The sequence below is a fragment of the Peromyscus maniculatus genome, chromosome 18 (genome assembly GCF_049852395.1).
Source record: "Peromyscus maniculatus bairdii isolate BWxNUB_F1_BW_parent chromosome 18, HU_Pman_BW_mat_3.1, whole genome shotgun sequence".
In the NCBI taxonomy this organism is placed as follows: Eukaryota; Metazoa; Chordata; class Mammalia; order Rodentia; family Cricetidae; genus Peromyscus; species Peromyscus maniculatus.
Genome location: NC_134869.1, coordinates 23,181,313 through 23,194,063, shown reverse-complemented (window position 1 = coordinate 23,194,063; position 12,751 = coordinate 23,181,313). Strand labels below are relative to the sequence as shown.

Sequence of the window (12,751 nt, the reverse complement as noted above, 5' to 3'; positions counted from 1 at the left end):
CTTCAATGATAAATTAACCTTTATTTATGGTAAGTTTTTACTTTATAAGATTTTAATTTTTTTTAACATTTTGACTCATTTCAAATAATGCTTAGTTTAAACCACAAGCACATTGCATAGCCATAAAAAGTCTTTTCCTTTTCTTAAAAATATTTACGAACAATATAAATCAAATGAAGTACACTGTGTGTCTGGACAGAAGTTAACCAGAATTTTAATCTTTTTTGAATTTCTTTGGGCTGAATTTAGAGAATTGGAATAACTACACTGAAATACTTAGTCTGAAGAAGAAATGAAACATTTTCAATTTCACCTCAGGTAAGAAGCTATATGGAGATTCCAGATGAAAGTAGAAGAATTTTCAAACTCATTTCCCAAGATACCTGCTAGAGAAGCATAATAAAAATGGCTTGTGTGCAGTAGTTTTTTTTTAATATATATATTTTTACTTTATTTATCCAGGCATGGCAATAGCTTTGCCAATAGGCCAGGCCAGGTGAGTTCAGATGCTACGATTCCTGCATCTCAAATGCTGTTTCCCTCCTCTCCTTGCAGAACTGACTTGCTACAGCTGACTACAATTCCCATGATCCTTCACGGCTTTCATTCCACTCAGCTAGCTCTTATTATTTTTTTCCCTACCTCCTTAGAATCTGACAGGCCAGAGAGAATTCTGATTTCAAAGGGATGCTTACATTCTGTACTGATGCGGTCTAGGAATGTAAATGTTCAGTGTCACACTGCTAAGTGGATAAAGGTAAGACAATTTATTACAGGTTTTTATAGTTCTTTTTTTTTAAAGCTTTTGAAGAAATCGTGTTTTCTTTAAAACCAATGTCTTTGTCACTTATTTTTTGTTCCATTTCTGCAAATCAAAATGCAAAAACATTTTGGCAATAGTAATGTATGTGCATTTGAAATGTGACATTAATACGATTACAAAGAATTCTCAGAGAAATCTCCCTTAATAGTATAATAGACTCCGAATACAACTTAGTGAATTGGGACATAAGCTTTGCACAAATGAGTGACCTACCAGAAACAAAAACATTGAGTTGATATTTTGCCTGATATATGTGTCATCATATTAGCAGAATGACAGATGTTTTTCAATTGCATAGAGGGTTAATTGCTTCATCACTAACACTACCTAACCAGTATGAATTAATATTTCCTTCTCAAATCATTTTATCTTAGAAAGTACTTTTGCACACTTTGCCAGTGGGATCTTAATACTTAAGATAAAAACATATTAAGAAAATCTCAATTAATTATAGCAAAATTCATTAATGTGCTAATAAATATCTTTAGAAATCTAAATCTTACTCTTAGTGGATTAACCCTATTTCCCCTTTAGTGTGGACTGTGCTTCTGTCTTAAACACATGTATTCAATGATTGTGCTTGACTACTTCTGCTTGGAATTGGCATAAAACTAGTATGGCAATATGCCATGTATGTGGTTTACACAGTTGCAAATTATTAAAGCAATTTTTATCAATTAACACAGTTCCTCTGAGAAGAATGAGGTACATGCATCATTTTTCAATGCAACTTTGCATAATTGGAATAAAATGCAATTTGATCTATTAATCTAAAAATTAAATGCAAAATACTTAATATAATACAGAGAACAGCACTCTGAAATTGCATAACTATCCAGTGTGTGGTCATTTTCTTCTCTGCCCCTTCTCTCAAAGCACAGAAAAGAAATTCCATAAAATATAGTCCAGGAAGAGAGAATATTAAGAAACAATGAAAGCCACAAAGAAAGCCTGAGGTAGTCAAGGCTGCACCACCTCTCCAGCCAAGCAGAAAACTCACATTTGTATTTAACTCTTTTTCAAGCCTCTACTCTGACTCTGACATTGCACACAGTAAGATCGAATTAAACTGCCCAGATTAATCGTAAATACTTTTTGAGCATTAGGTAGCTTTTCCAACTTCTAATTGGAGAATCTTGACTTTATTAATTTTCATGCTCCTGGGAAGAGAGCAAAGTGGTACTTTTAATGGTCTGTTCTGATTTAACTTATGTGTGCTGTATATAAAATTATGTTACTCTATTTAGAGTTTCAATACCATTTTTTTAACTGCTTAAAATTGTAGCAGTACCTACAATACCTGGTTCTAGCATCATACATTTCTCAGTACCTTTTTGTATTCATCCTTATTTCTTTTAAATTACTAATGACAATGATGATACAAATAATACCTAGTATTTTTAGTGTACAAGAATTAATATAATTAGAAGAACAGGTCATCATAACCTACCTTAAGTGGAATTTCAATGTTTCCACAGGTTTTGTGTTCAGAACCTTTTTTTTTTTTTTGCTTGTTTTTATTTAAGAGAACCTTTCTTTCTTTTTTATTTTTTATTTAATTTTACATATCTGCCACAGATTCCCCTGTCCTTCCTCCTCCCGTCCCCCCCCACGCCCTTCCCCCAGCCCACCCCCCATTCTGATGTCCTCCAGGTAGAGCTCCAGGAGTCCATTCAGCAAGAAAGAGGAGGGATTGTATGAATGAGAATTGTTGAGACCAAGATTGGATAAAGCACGGGACAAATAGCCAAACTAGTGGAAACACATGAACTACAAAACAATAGCCGAGGAGCCCCCAACTGGATCAGGCCCTCTGGATAAGAGAGACAGTTGATTAGTTTGAACTGTTTGGGAGGCCCCCAGGCAGTGGGACTGGGACCTGTCCTTAGTGCATGAACTGGCTGTTTGGAACCTGGGGCTTATGCAGGGACACTTTGCTCAGCCTGGGAGGAGGGGACTGGACCTGCCTGGACTGAATCTACCAGGTTGAGCTGAATCTTCAGGGGAGTCCTTGTCCTGCAGAACCTATGTTTTTAACCTTCCATTGTGTTTCAGTCTTTTTAATGGGCAACACTTCAACATCTCCTCCACCTTCTCTAAATTTATTGAAGAAACGTATCCATGGTCTCGGTACTAACTTAGGTCTTCTGTTCTTTGTTCATAACTTTGCACTCTTTTTTCTCACTTAGACAAAATTCTTTGCTGCTTAGCTAACTACCTTTCACTCTATGCCTTCTCATTTTTCCCAGCTGCTTCATACCAAACAATCTAAGTTGTTTAAATGTCCATTTTGCATAGCAGAGAGATACAAAAGTGATTAGCTGTCAATCAATACATTTCCTGAGAGCATGAATGGGAAAGACACAAGTAGTAAACTGTAAACCATAGAGTGCTGTCCTCAGCACCTAATTCCTTGTTCTAAAGGATAGGTTTGCTGCCAGACATGTTTCCTCAGCCAGATATTTCACCAACAACAGATTTTGTTTCCAAAAGACCATTGTTCAGTCTCTGACTACCTTTGGCCCACATCCGAATTCTTTAAGAGCTTCCAGATTCTCTTCTCACTTCAAGTGCTGCTGCTGTATGTGTGCAGGATGGAGATAGAGTCACAATCCACCTGCATGGCACCAGGGCCTGTTCTAACTTGAAGCAAAGGAGCAGCTGTGTTGATGATGCTCATGTGTCGGGACTGGACAGTTCCAGCCTACTCTCTCCTTCTCTGGGCGCTCTTGCTTTTCTTCTCCTTCAAACAGAGCCCATCTTTGCTTTTGAATTTAATTCTGACTTGGCTGTAATAGTAAGTGAGAATTATTCTTGAGGAAGTTATAGATACACTAACGGTCTAGTCCAAATTATCATCTGCTATTCTACTCAACAAATCCCTAGCTTCAAGACACTGAAGAAAAAAAAAAAACATTTTTTTTTTCTGCTGTAGCTTGCTATTGACTAAATATGGAGAACTGAAAACTGGTAGGCTGAGCCAGGAATAAAGGCTCTGCTCCGGCCCATTAGCTTGCTTGACTGGCAAATGGTCATTCTTTGTGTTAGGCAATAGCATGCATGTAATTAGTGGTGCTTCATTTTTGTCAACTTGTCACAAAATAGAGTCGCCAAGGAAGAGGACTCTCAAGTGAGAAATTGGACATGTTTGTGGAGCCTTCTACTGACCAGTGATTGATGTGGGAAGCCATCGCCTACTGAGGGAGATTCTAACCCTTTGGTGTATGAGAAAGCACACTGATCAATCCTCCTTGGTTTCTGCCTCCAGATTGCTCCCTTGAGTTTCTACCTTGATTTGCTTGTTTTCAATAATGAACCAAATCCTGCAGGTCAAATAAACTCTTTCCTCCTCAAGTTGGTTTTGGTCAGTGTTTTATCACAGCAGCAGAAAATAAATTAAGACACACTTCAAGGCTGTCTACTTCATTTGGTGCATAATTGTACTTATAGAAATCATGACTTAGTATAATGATAGAATATACTCCGAGGCCATACTGTTTAGGTTCTAGGCACAGTGGTGATAATCACAAGCTGTCTGATGTTGGACAGCTTACTTAGTGTCTTACTACTTTGGTTTTCCCAACTATATATTGAGGATATTAGTTTCACCTATGTAATTATTTTTATTAGAAGTGAATTCATATAGTATGTGACCAAATATTGACATACGTTGTTCAACAATGTCAGTGTTCAACAATGCAGTTGCCATTGTTTAGTTAATACTTGTGGGTTGGCTGAATAAAAAAAAGTAACTCATTTGTCCTGGTTGTGAAAAATAACTTAAAAGTTAAGATCTAGTATTATACATCTTTGCATATTTCATATGTGTTTTATTGCATGTGTGCAAAGTTGGGCTAGAAGTAGCAGCCATTAGAGTGACAGATTAGAATAGATCAGATATAAAGGTTGTAAGAATAGCAAAAGCACTGTAATTATTATTTTGGTGGATTGTTCACCTATGAATGCCAAAATCATACCCATGATGATGGTAGAGTCGAAATTAAAATAGTTTGTATATTAGACATTAACATACCCAGGACAGAGAAATGTGTGAACCAATGATATGACATTGAAATTGCAACTGGTGCACAAAGGCTTCATATAACACGGATATTCTTTACATAAAGAATTTTCATTGAAAACGTTAACAACTGGAGAAATGAGGAAAGACAACACTACATAATGTGTGATGCACTGACATCCATTTAAGATGACTATGAACCCTTCATATCTTCCTAAATGTCCTAAAATTGTCATAAAATATATATTATTAAAAGATATTTTTGAGGCAGGGTTTCATCCTGTTTTCTAGTCTGGCCTGAAACTCATTTTGTAGTCCATTCTCTCATTAAACTCATGGCTGACTCAGTCCTCAAATGACAACACAGAGGCATAAGCCATGATTCCAAGATCTCTATTATCTCTCTCTCTGAAAGATATGCAAATTAATACCAACCGTATTGTGAACTGAATTTCTGGGATCCTAACTCCACACACAGCGAGTACCACTGAGGCCGTTGGTATAAATCCAGTTTGACTAATTGATGTACAAATGCAGAAATTTTGTTGCAATCAGTTCTTGGGGGAAAGACAGAAATCTATCACCAACACAAGTCAAGACAGCATCCTCAAAGAAGCCAACACTATTAGTACCTTGATCTCTGACACTGTGGGAAAGTATCTTCTGTGATTGAAGCCACACAGTTTGTGGCATTTTGTTTTATTTGGGCAGATCTGGTAAACTAACACCAACAGGTGAAATAGCCTGTTCTCATAATCCCTTCATTTCAATAAATTATAAGGTCAAGTTAAAAACCAAAGGGCCGTTTTTAATTTCCATGGTTTCCTTGGACAGCGCATATTTCTCCTTCATCAACAAGCTCTAGTGCTACCTTGACTTATTTCCCCAACCAATCACAACAACTCATCACTGTTATTTTAATCTACCACTACGTCTCTTTCATTCACTTCCAGCCCATCTCATACTACTCTGTGAAACTCTGCTATAGCCACAGAGACTTCTTCCTTCTTCATAAGGGCTTGTATTGTTTTCAATGTAGAAAAATTTCACTTTTTCACTGTTTCTTCTGCCTAATTACAGCTCCACATCATTCCACCCAGAACTCAGCTTCTTACAGCCTTGTCTGCATCTTTAGTGATTCTCAGCTAACGTGTTCTTGAGGAAGCATTTTTAAATTTCTTAATCAGCTGGCTGTTTTATATTGGTTTATTTTTATTTATTTATTATTATCTGAATGGCTATGAAGTCAGACCATGGTGATGGTGATAGGGTCTGTTTGATAAAGAATGCTAATTAGGATTTACACTGTTAACTGTTGTTCTCAGAGTTGAAAACAAAAGCTATTAAAAATATTTACTTTTTTTCTTTTTCAGGATAGACATTCAAAAAAAACATCAAAGTTGATTTATAGGCAGCAAAATTGGCCATATTCTGAAGGCTACAACACACAACTACTCTACATAGTGTGTGCAAAATGCCTTTGGAAGAGGAAATGACAGTGGTCCTCATTCTTTCTCCAAACAGTGAAGGGTAGACACTGAGAATGCATTCAAGAACAGGAACTCACAATCCTGCTGACTTCTATGATTGCTCATGCTATGGCATCATTCTGTCTATTGAAAGGGGAAGGAGAATAGAGAATGTTGGATCCACCTGCAGTCTGCTAACCAGCCAGGCAGGCATGTGGCTGTTTCCCATAGGTGGGCATTCCATAAGGACTTCAGTTGACTTGCTTACATACAAGACGTGTGATACTAGTGGTGGGAGGCTGTGGTAAGTAGCAGTGGAGTGAGTGCTAAGGCAAAGAAAAGTAGATAAGTACAGTTTTAATGTTTAAATTCTGGTGTTCCATAGTTAGAGTCCCCAAATGTCACATAAGATCCTCATAACAGCATCTCACAATAGAAAAGAATGCAGAAACCCATGAGACAGGCCATCACGGCTGCTATGAAACACTTGCCAAAAAGGAATCGACTAACACTATTTGGGAAAAGATACACCAGCCCATTTGCTTTTCAGAATAAGCTCATACCCGTGGGGGAAAAGGAGAGAGGGAAGATCATAGTTCCGATAGGAGACAGACGTTTTAAACTGAGAGAAAGTACCAGTCAACAACCAAAAATAAATTACCAAAGAATTATAGATTCTTTAAAAGAAATTCTTAAGAAACAAAACTGGGTTGGGTACAGAGGAAAAGATCATCTTTTCACACCACAGATGGGAGACTTCTTACAGTACTGGCTGCAGCTTATTAGTTTAGTAATTCTTTTCTCAATAGTCTCTTATTGCTCAAGTGTCCCCAATGCTCAGAAGAGTGTATGCACTTGAGAGCAGATGAATTGGAGTCTTTTCAAACTTGGTGACAGCTGAGAACAACAAGAAAATAGAAAGGGAGGCCAGCTTTTATATTCTAGGCAGAGCTGGTCTGTAATCCAAATACTCTGTCATTAGATCAGCTACAACTATAGCCACAAATATCTGTCATTTCAATGTCTACAAAGAAGGATACTGAGAAGTTCCCTTGTGCCTCCAAGACCCCCCCAGTGTCTAAGAATCACCTAGATTTGGAATCAACAGCAAATTCTGCTGTTGATGACTAAATTTCATTTTGAAACTGAGCTGCAACAAAGAATAAATGGTACTGAAGCCACTGTGCTCAGGCAGTGTGAGGGACAGAAGCTTCTTCCTCGTGGTTAGTGGTGGAACATTCTGAGCAAGAGCCAAGTCAAGCTGCTGTGTGAAATCTGGACATCAACATAGATAAGGAGGCACTCTACAGATGCTCTAGTTGTGGTACTTTGCTTACACACTAGACTGTCTTTAAGCTGCATGTCAAAGTCATTTTACCTGTGTATCAATGTGAGGGAGAGGGAGACACATAGAGTTGGAGGATGTGGTAATAGAGACTCCTAAGGGAACACAATCAGAATCCTAATGGGTTCACTCATGGTGTAAATTTGCTCTTGGCCAGGCACTGCTTACCTCCATCAGTACAAGCCAACCAAGAGAATCTTTCACACTGGCCATTTCCGAAAAATTTGTTTTCCTGATTCTCATCTTCCCTGACATTTATTCCTCCCAACTATTTTTTTAAATCCATGACACCAAAAATGATGAGGGAAGGAAGACTCTATGAATGTAATTGATATGTTGCTCAATGCTTTTTACAGTGCAGTACTCTGATTAAAAAAAAAAAAAAAACAAATCTCTTGGTGTGTTAACCTGAACTACAAACTTTGATTTCTCAGGTTGACATTTATGGATTGTTCTTCCTCATTTTCAGTGACCTTTAACACTCTCTATTTTTTTTTTAAGGAATCCCTTTCATATATCACATAGAAATACAGACAAGTAAATAAGTCATTTTCATTTCTTTGCAGAGGAAATATGGTGACTATTTTAATGTGAAGTGAATGTCAAGAAAAACATGATATTAGGTCTAACTGGAATAAAGATGAAACATGAGAGACAGTACAGTCGTTCATCTACAGCACGAGGCTTGGCCCACTTTAGTTCTGGCTGTATTTCAATGGTGTGTAGTTTTGACATTGACATGAATTACAAGCTTGTGTGTGTGTGTGTGTGTGTGTGTGTGTGTGTGTGCGCGCGCGCGTGCGCACGCACACATGTATTAAAGAGGTTGTATTAGAAATGTCCAGTATCTTTCCCTAATGTTACCATCTGAGGCCACTTAAGGTTGGCAGTAACCCAACTTTACAACTAAAACTTGCAACTGAAAGATGGATCTTGTTCGCTATTGTACAATTCCTCAATCTGTTTTGAAACCCCATTAAAGTACATTTCATTTAAGAGTGCTATACAAAACATGTATAAAAATGAGCTACAGTTTTCTGTGAAAAATAATACTTTAAACTCTCATCCCGTAGAGGAAGGTACATTAGCAAGTTATAATGAACGGGCCTGGGGACATGGATCAGTGGTTAAGGGTGTTCACTATGAAGTTTACAGATCTCAGTTTAAACACTCAGCACCCACAAAAAAAAAAAGCAGCAGCACACACTCCTGTTGTAACATTAGTGGCTTAGGATGTGGAGATATGATAGCCAGGACTTGCTGGACTTCAGCCTCAAGTGAGGTTCAGCAGAGGGCCTTACACCAAAGAAACAAATCCAAGAGTACCAGAGAAAGACATTTAGCATCATCCTTTAGGCCCCAAGTCTGCACATGGAACACACATTCTTCATGTACGCATGCATCTTCTCCATGTATAAATGCACAGCTTCTTCACATACACATACAAGTATTCATCATATAGACAGACACATCTTCTTCATGCACACATACACATGTCCTTCATGTACATAATATGCACAATAGCAAAAAAAAACTAAGTAAATAAACCAATCAATAAAAAGTCACGATCAACATAAAATTCACTGAGAGCAAGGTTCTAAGCAGTGCGTGGCTTTGAGCTATTTTATTATATTTAATAAGCAGTCGAATGACTACCAGTTGAATAAAAGAATGCATACAATTTATAGGAGTGAAAAAAAAACACTAGCTTCCTGTAGACATGTGCCACTCCCACCTAGGCTAATATGTACACAGGCAAAACAAACAAATGCAGCCTCTGCTTTAGATATTTGAATATCTGATACCCCTCCTCAGCCATTCTGAATGCCAAAATGAATGCAGGCATTTAATATCAGCACTGGCCAGTAAGTAATGCTCAAGCTGATGCACTCTGCTCAGAATTAGCCTCTTACTGCCCTTTGCAAAGCCTTATTACTCTGAGTGGCAATTTTGAATCTGGCATCTACCTGTATCTTTGGTTTCTGTTCTAAGTCAGTTGGCCATTTTCACCATGCTATGGGTGGAGCATAAGCAGTATTTAACAAAGATGTTTTAATGCAGACTTCAAACATAAGGGCTAAGAGAAAGTCAGGTACTCATGAGGAAGGGTTTGGCACACCTGAGAGCATGGGTTTAGGCCCTCAGGGAGGAATTATAGAAAGTAAGGCATATCCAAGTATGAGTCTGGGCTCCTGGAATGGGGGAACAGGTTATTCTTTTATTTTTCTTTGCTTGTTGTTTTACAATAGCCAATATAAGAATTCGGTGGGGCTTGAAATGATTATCTCTGAAAGGTTGCTAAGAAACACAAATGAGATCATTGGATGGTTTTGGAGGGCTACTGGGTAGGATTATACTTGAGAAGGGAAAAGTTTGGTTCACAGGAACACAGGAAGATAGGCTATCTTTGCTGTACGCACAAAACAAAACAAAAAAAAGCTTTGCTTTAAATTCTCAGATGATGTCTGGGGAAAGGATTCAGGCACATGCCTAAGTCATGCACATTCAGCTCTTAGGTCTACTTCATAGTGATGTTAATAAGAACTGTCCACATATGAAAGGAATATGCACTCTCTGACAGCAGCCTTTACAGCCAATGCCATTAATTGTGCCAGAATTCTTGTTTCTCTCTGGCAAGAAACTTAGTCAGACTCTAGGGTGATTAGCTCTTTTCCTGTCTTATGCTCCCATAATTTCTCTATTGAGCACACACATATGTTACAGCCCAGGTACGTAGGTAAGAGGGCAAATCTGTATTTGTCTCTTGTTGGTTCACTCCTGTGTCATGCAGGTGGGGAAACCAACCAGATCATTTGTCTTAGCAATAAGGAGCCATCTTGATGATCCCAAGTTTGATGTTGTTGTACATCAACCAATGAAAGTAGGCACTTGGTGATAAATTTTGGATGAGCAGCATGATATAGAATCAAGACATGAATCTTGGGACCATTAGTAGATTAGTCCTATTTTATTACAGAGAGGATTGGCTCACAATGGAATTGGTCCTCAGTAAGAACATGTATAGGTACAGAGCTAAGGCACACTTTCAATTTTAAAGACGTGGGAAAAGTAAGAATAAAGACAACTTCAAAGGGAAAGAGGAGGGAAAGGCCTGAGACATGAGGTGGCTTGCTGAACTTGGTACCTTGAAGTTAAGAGCAAAAATTTAACACTTAGGGTTATTTTTGAGAGATATTTGCTGATTACTGCCATCTTGCTTCTTTTCTGGTTTATTTCCATACTGTTTGTTCTTCCATTTGGGAGAAAAAGGAGACTAGTCAAGAGAAGAGGCAGCTGTCAATGGTAATAGAAAGTGAATATGGTCAAATACAAGATACTTGAACAAAATTGTCATTACAAAATCTGACTTTATAATGAATGTTCATCAAAAAAGTAAAATGAAAGAATTCAAAGAATGTGTCCTAGGATTATATACAAAGATGCAACTATATGTACATATGTATATATGTAGACATATATGTGTGTTAATGTATCAGTGATTATTTTTAAAGATGGAGTTATGTTGCATCTTTTGTTTGTTTGGTTTTGGTTTTTTAGAGACAGGGTTGCACCTTGTAACAGCCCTGGTTGTCCTGGAACTCACTCTGTAGTCCAGACTGGCCTTGAACTCACAGAGATCTTCCTGTCTCTGCCTCTCAAGTGCTGGGATTAAAAGTGTGCATTACCATCATCCAGCTGTTATGTCTTTAATGATTAAAAAGTACTTTAAAAATAAGCTATGTAAGAAATTTCTGCAACATCTTTACTCAAGATAAAAGTTTTTAAATAAAGCAGTAAGATTAAAAGAATGAAGATGTTTGATTTCAATTTTTAGCAATCCATAGCTACTATTAAAATAAAATATGGGGCTACAGAGATAGCTCAGTGGTTAAGAGCTCTTGTTGTTTTTGAAGAGAACCCAGACTTAGTTGCCAACACTCACATAGTGCCTCACACCATCTGTAACACTAGTTCTATGTGATTACATGTCTTCTTCTGTTGTCTTGTGGACACAAGATAAACATAGTACACATACATACATAAAAGCAAAAATTAATATACATTAAAATGGGTAAATATAAACAATAAAAAGATATCAGGGTGGAGTTTTTTTTTTTAAAAAAAATCACAATAAAAACATGGTGGTATATCTTGATATGAATATGCATACATATTTACACACACACATACATATATAGGCATAGATGTTTTGATTTTGCTGTGCTTGTGTTTTAATTCCTTTTCTCATGTTTTAAAACCTTCTATGACCAAGAGCAACTTATGGAAGGAAGAGTATATTTTGGGTCATGGCTCCAGAGAGTTGAGTCCTTCAGTAGGGTAGGGAGGCACAGCCGCAGACAGCAGGCAGTGACAGAGGCAGGAAGCAGAGAGACCACCTCTTTAACCATAAGCAGAAGGCAGGTAGAGTAACCTCCAAAGGCAAGGCTACCAACTCTCACAGATCACCCCTAGTGAGGTACTATTTCCAACAGGGCTACATCATCTCCAGAGACTGCCATTCATAGGGGATGAGGTGTTCAAGTACTTGAGCCTACGGAAGGCATTTTCCATTTAACCCACCAAGAGCTGTAGATTGAGATAACTAATGGACTCACAAGTGCTCATCAAGCAATATGCTAGCAAGCACCATCCTTCATTTTGGCTGTATATTTTTAAAGTAATATTTGATATATTTAATTTTGTCAGCAAAAATCCACATGAAAGAAGAAAGAAGTAGGTATTCAAGAGAAAAGTATATGTTGAATGGTTTTTTGTTCCTTCCATTGTTAACAGTGAATAACAGTACCTGTTGAGCCTCTTATTAGGTTGAGCAAATATCTTTCACTGGAGCACACATTTTTATATGCAAACAGCTGACAGTTTCTGCTCCTTCTTCCAACAGATAAAAGTGCTTCATGTTTCTAGTTATTAACATCTGTTGGTTTGACAAAGACAAATTCTATGGCATTTTATTCAAATTACCTATGAAGTAGCTCAATGGTTTTCATTAGATGGAAAAGATGAAAAATAAATAATGTAATAGTAGTTATAATGTGTTATTATTAGCACATGAAAGACAGCAACAACATGGT

At 37.4% G+C, this 12,751-nt stretch overlaps 1 long non-coding RNA gene across 1 annotated transcript in view; it reads left to right on the top strand.

The window, feature by feature from the left end:
* The first annotated feature begins 654 nt into the window (after positions 1–654).
* The window catches only part of LOC121823709 (uncharacterized), a 97,028-nt gene continuing 84,931 nt past the window's right edge, over positions 655–12,751 (top strand). Inside the window, exon 1 of the long non-coding RNA XR_006065242.2 lies at positions 655–757. This is a non-coding gene — a long non-coding RNA (uncharacterized LOC121823709). The remainder of the gene's footprint in view (positions 758–12,751) is intronic.